This window comes from Chiloscyllium plagiosum, unplaced genomic scaffold, assembly GCF_037043375.1.
Source record: "Chiloscyllium plagiosum isolate Xiang-an unplaced genomic scaffold, Cpla_swu_hap1 HiC_scaffold_10, whole genome shotgun sequence".
Classification (NCBI taxonomy): Eukaryota; Metazoa; Chordata; class Chondrichthyes; order Orectolobiformes; family Hemiscylliidae; genus Chiloscyllium; species Chiloscyllium plagiosum.
The window spans coordinates 48,984,080-48,990,611 of record NW_028270148.1 but is presented as its reverse complement, the minus strand read 5'-3'; the positions used below and the strand labels follow the sequence as shown (position 1 = coordinate 48,990,611).

General features: G+C 39.3%; 1 non-coding gene across 1 annotated transcript; it reads left to right on the top strand.

The window, feature by feature from the left end:
* Window positions 1-1,710: 1,710 nt before the first annotated feature.
* trnak-cuu (transfer RNA lysine (anticodon CUU)) lies at window positions 1,711-1,783 on the top strand. Its single transcript has one exon. It is a non-coding gene; the product is annotated as a tRNA-Lys (tRNA).
* Window positions 1,784-6,532: the final 4,749 nt, after the last annotated feature.

The window sequence follows — 6,532 nt, the reverse complement described above, 5'->3', positions numbered from 1 at the left end:
CCTCGAGCACCATGGGCCCTCACCTTGCTCAGCAGCCTCCAGTGTGGCACCTTATTTTAAAAATATTGTAATAATTTATTACTGGATAATAAAGATTATTTAATAATTCTTTATTGTTAAGAATTATTGTTGCTCTAGCATAGATTTTAAACTTGCATCTTATTTTCATTTTCAGAAATTGATTTATTTTCTCTCTGAACAGAGGATTAGTTCTAGGGAACTGGACGATTGTAAATGTGACACCATTGTTTAAGAAAGGAGCAAAGGAAACTACACTCTTGTTAGTTTGAAGTCAGTAGTAGAAAAACTGATGGATGGCATAACATAGGATAAGATCATTATATACTTAGAGAAAAATAAGTTAATACCAGACAGTCTTCATGGCTTTATCAAGGGCAGGTCATGTCTGACAAATTTATTTGAGATCTTTGACAAGGTGACACAGGCAGCGAGTGAGGGTAGTGCTATGGCTATTGTTTATTTGGACTTTCAGAAAGCATTTCATATGGTGCTACTAGGCAGGTTGGTTAATAAATTAGAAATGTTTGGTATTGGTAGATCCTACGTAGCATGAAGTGGCTTAAAGATAGAAAACAAAGGGTAGGTCTCAATGGGCATTTCTCAGACTGAAGATGAGTTGAAAGTGGTGTTCCCTTGGGATTGGTGTTGGCACTGTTGCTATTTCTGGTTCATAGACACAATTTGAGATGGTTGTTGAAAACAAAAAATATATGTTTGCAGATGATAGGGAGAACAGTGGATTATGAGGATAATGCTGAGCAACTTCAGAAAGACATTGATAAGTTGGCCAAATGGGCAGGCAGCTGGCAGATGAATCTCAATATGGAGAAATGTGAGCTGAAGCATTTTGGTAGAAGAAACACAGCAACAATACAGGTTCAATGGTAAAACTTTGAGCGGAGTACAGTATAGGAACAGAGGGACATCAGAATTCAAATGCAAAATTCTCCAAAGGTGGTCAGGCAAACAGTTATTAAGAAGGCTTATAGGATTCTTGGGTTTATAAATAGAAGCATAGAGTATAAAAGCAAATGATGCTACATCTCTACAAATCAGTGGTCAGACCATATTTCGAGAATTGTGATCAGTTCTGGGCACCATTTTTAAGGAAGGATGTTAAACGCCTTAACAGAGTGTAGAGGAGATTGACTACAATGTTATCAGGAATGAAGGGTTTTGGATATAGGGAGAGATGAGAGAAATTGGGTTTATTCTCCTTGAAGCAGGGAAGATCAAGAAGTGACCTTATTGAGGTGTTCAAACGTATAAGCATTTTTGACAGGGTAAAGAAGGATATTCAGTTACCACTAGTTAGTATGCCAGTAACTGGGATCATAATTTCAAAACTGTCAGCAAGAGAGCTGGGTGTGAGATAAGGAGAAATGTCTTTACACAAAGAGTTGATAGAATTTGGGATGCGCTGCCTGGGAGAATGATTGAAGTGGATTCCATTGCAGGTTTCAAAAGAGAGCTGGAAATATATTTGAAAGTGATAAATTTAGAGAACGATGGAGATAAGGCTGGAAAAAGAGCTGGGAGACAGTACAGAAATGATGGGTTGAATGGCCTCCTTCTGCACTGTAAAACCCTATGATGCTATTTTAATTAAAGTTGTTAAACTTCTAAATGGTTCAAAATAATCTTTCTACTGTTGAAGAAAAATATTTAAAATGACATAAAAATGAGTGAGCCCGGGTAGCACAGTCGGTAGAGCATCAGACTCTTAATCTGAGGGTCCAGGGTTCGAGTCCCCGCTCGGGCAGCCACCTTTAGGGCAACACGGTGGCTCAGTGGTTAGCAATGCTGCCTCACAGTGCCAGGGACCCGGGTTCAATTCCTGCTTCAGGCAACTGTCCGTGTGGAGTTTGCACATTCTCCCCGTGTCTGCGTGGGTTTACTCCGGGTGCTCTGGTTTCCTCCCACAGTCCAAAGATGTGCAAGTTAGGTGAATTGGCCATTCTAAATTGCCCGTGGTGTTAGGTGGATCAGGTAGGGGAAAGGGTCTGGGGTGGATTGCTCTTCGGAGGGTCGGTGTGGACTTGTTGGGCCGAAGGGCCTGTTTCCACACTAGGTAATCTAATCTAGCACCAGCAAGGACCTGCTTTGTTAGGTCCAGTAGCTTCACAACACTACCTGCTAAAAACCAAACCAAAGAAGAGAAAAGCTGAGCTGCAAGAACTAGCCACTCCCCTTTCATTGTACAAGATTTCTTTTCAAAAACTTGAAAGTCTGTTGCCTGAAGCAGTATCATTCGTTATCAAACAGGCCCCAAAGCCCTTCAACTTAGACTTTTTAGAGCCTATGTCTTTTACAACCTCTCCGAAAAAAAAGCTAAGGACACCACAACCTTGTTAAAGGAAGAGCATCGTCATACTTATAATGGTGAAGCTGAGTAACTTTGGGTAGATTCACTATCATTAACCTTTCTTGCTGGTATCAGTCAAAGTTACTGAGTCTATGTGGCTAGATAACCATATGAAGTCTATGGCAGAAGTTAAGCTCAATATTCATTATTATGAATAAATTTATTACATTTAGTTTGATAGTTATTCATATTGCATCTGAGACATATGACAATCTCTGAAGACACATATCTCTTCTTGTTAAGCCTCATTAGTGGCCCATCCTTATGTTTAACCAAGAGGCCTTTCATCCAGTTTGGAAAGGAGAACTGGTGCCAGCACTGTAACCAGCCATTAGCTGATATCGTTTGGCTCTGCAAACACAGAATAATGGCAGCCGTACAAGCTGGTATGACAACAAGCTGAGTTTGCCTGTAAACAGTCTAAGCATTCTTTGCAGTACTCAAACATTGCTTATGTTGCACAGGAATCTGATACTTAAACATCAGTTATTACACCATAGTTGAAGCCACAAATGGTCCAAAGGAATCAAACAATTCCTCAAGCTGGGAAGGATGAGCTGCAGGCTCTGACCATAGCCCTGTGCGGAGTTGTAGCTGAAATTTTCTCTCCTGCTTGGGATTGAGCTCAGCCTTTCTGACGGCTGCCAATACACCAACCAATTCACTGTGCTTGCCCATCAAAATGGTCATCTCTGGAAAACTCATTTATGACTTCATCCCACGGTAAGTTGGCACCTACATTACCCTTGACATTTGCTCTGGCAAAGGTAACTCATGCCCAGTATCTCGCATCAGGCAGATTCCACCTTTAAGTTATCCTCTAAAAAGATGCACAGCGCATGTCACAGGTTTTCAAAATAAGGTGCTTAATAGTCAATATATTCAACATTTTATTTAGTGAGAATACTGTTCTTATGTAAAGAAACATATCACAGAAGTTGTGAACAGAAGTTATAAAAAATAAATGAGCAGAACAATCAGTTTAATCTGTTGTGAGTGATATTAGTTACTGAATGAATTTTGGCTTGTGTATTGGGAAAGTTATAGAGTCATCGAGTCATATGCATAGAAACAAATGCTTCAGTCCAACTATGTCCCCAAACTAAACTAGTCTTATTTGCCCATATTTGGCCCATGTCCCACCAAACCTTTCCTATTTATGTACTTATCCGACTCTTTTCAATGTTGTAACTGTACTTGCATCCGCCACTTCCTCTGGCAGTTCATTCCATACACTAACCACTCTCCATGTGAAAAGGCTACCCTTCATGTCCTTTTTAAAACTTTATCCTCTCAACTTAAAAATATGCCCCTTAGTTTTGAACTCACCCACCCTAGGGAAAAGACCCTTGCTATTCACCTTATCTATGCCCCTCAGGATTTCGTAAACCTCAATAAGGTCACCCTTGACCTCCTGCACTTCCGTAAAAAACATGCCAGCCTACATTTATAGCTCAAACCCCTCACTCCCAGCAATATCCTGGTAAGTCTTTTCTGATCCCTCTCCAATTTACTAATACTGTTCCTTTAGCAGGGCAACCAGAATTGCACACAATATTCCAGAAGAGGCCTCACTGACATCCTGTACAATCTCAACATAACATCCCAAATTGTATATTCAAAAGTCTGAGCAAGGAAGGTGATCATGCTAAATGCCACCTTAACCACCCATTTTACCTGTGTTGCAGATTTCAAAGATTGATGTACCTGAACTCTTCACATTCTTTGTTCTACAATTCTACCCAAGGTCATACCGTTAATTGTATAAGTCCTGCTCTTATTTGTTTTACCAAAAAATAATACATCACATTTATCCAAATTAGACTCAATGTGCCACTCCTCAGCCCATTGACCCAGTTGATCAAGATCTCTTTGTAATCTTAGATAACTTGTCCACTATACCACCAATTTTAGTGTCACCTGCAAACTCACTAACAATGCCTCTTATATTCGCATCCAAATTATTTATATAAATGACAAATAACAGTGGTCCCAGCACCAAACCCTGTGGAACACCATTGTTCACAGGCTTCCAGTCTGTAAAACAATCCTCCACCACCACACTGTCTCTTACCATTAAGTCAGTTTTGTATCCAATTGGGGAGCTCGCTCTGAATCCCATTTGATCTAACTTCACTAATTAGTCTACCATGCAGAACCTTGTCAAAGGCTTCACTAAAGTCCACATAAACAATATTCTGCTCTGCCCTCGTCAATCTTTCCGGTTACTTCCTCAAAAAACTTAATCAAGTTTGTGAGACATGATTTCCCTCTGACAAACCATGCTGACTGTCCCTAATCAGTCCTTGCCTCACCAAACGCATGTAAATCCTATCTTTCAGATTCACTCCAACAACTTCCCCATCACCGATGTCAGGCTCACAGTTGCCTCCTCTTGCTCAAAAAAAAACTTCTAGAATATCTTATGTCCTTCTGATTGGGTAAACTTTTGATTCAATCTTTCCTCCGAAAGAAATAATTTTGAACAATACAGAACTTTCAAGGATTGTACTGAATTGTTGGTTCACGTTCCATCCATAATTCTCCGAGTTTGACCATAATTCTACAGCCTTCTGACCATTTCATATAGTAATGTCATTAACTGACATTTTAGGAACCCTGTTAATTAATGAAATTGCAAACTTTTTCCATGCTGTTACTAATTCTTCACAGAGAATGCCATTTAATCATTCAATTGAATATAAGGTGAGGCCACATCTGGAGTACCGTGTCCCATTTTGATCTTCATGACTTTGGAAGAATACACTGACCTTAGAGAGAGCCCAACAGAAATTCATTCATTTGGTTCCTGGGATGAGGAGGCTGGCCTTGAGAAGAGTTTGAGTAGAGTATTTTATATAAAGCCTTACATGACCATTGGACAGTTGAAATCACTTTACATCCAACAAGGTACATTTGGAAGTGCAATCACTATTGTACAGTGGGAAACCTGGCAGCTGACTTGTACTCAGCAAACCCCCACAAACAGCATTGTGATAATGACCAGATAACCTGATTTTGTTTGTTTGTGATTTAAGTTGAGGGAGAAGTATTGGATAAGTCACTGTAGATAACTCCCCTGTTCTGTGAAAGAATGCCATGAAGTATTTTTCATAAAATCAAAGCAAAACTGTGGGCACTGGAAATTTGAAACAATCACAGAAAATGCTGAAGGAACTCACAGGTCTGGCAGCCTCTGAGGAATGAGATACTGGCCTCAAAGATTATTGTTGTATGATCTCTTCAGAATTCTGCTTCTCCCTCCACAGATGCTGTCTATCTGAGTATCTCCAGTATTCTCTGTTTGTTTACATTAACTTAGGCAGGCAGACGTGTTGGCTTTCCAGGCAAGACTTTTATTGCCTGGAACTTAGAAGAAATGAAAGGTGATCTAACTAAACCGTACAAGATATATAGGAGGCTTGACAGACTAAATGATGAGGAAATGATTTCTTATGGATGAAGAATCTAAAACACAGGATTACGTTCACAAAATAGAAGAGTTGGTCACTTAACACTGAGCTAACAAGAAATTTCTTCATTCAAATAAATACATCTTTGGCAGATTCTAACCCAAAAAGCTATAGATGTTTACTTGTTGAGTATATTCAAAACAGAAGGAAATTACCTAAGGAAATACTGAGGAAATGAACAGATACAAGGAAGGTGGAGTTGAGGTAGAAAATCAGGCAAGATCTTGGTGAAAAGACTATAGGCTTGAAGGAAGAAATGACCTACTCCCACATTTATTTCTTACATGCTTACATAATTTTGAGTACTTATGTTTATAGATTTTTGTCTGGGAATATCAAGCAGGGGATGCACAGTGCTTCAAATGCAGTTTGATTTGAGATACTTTAAGAAATCAATTTGTGATATTTGTATTTCTGTTCGAAATATCAGCAGCACTGTAACTGCCAGAAGAAGCCTACAAACTATGAAACAAAAATAACTCATGAGGTTGAAAAAAGGTTTTTTTCCTGTATTTCATAAAGGGCTTCCTATATACAGCTCAACATCTAACAACCCTGGATGTTCAGTTTAGGTGGAAAAAGTGCTAATCAACATGCAAATTGCAGGCAAACATGTATGCACTATCGTGATGTAATTTGCAATAATTGGCGTACAAATGGGAAGCGAGATGGT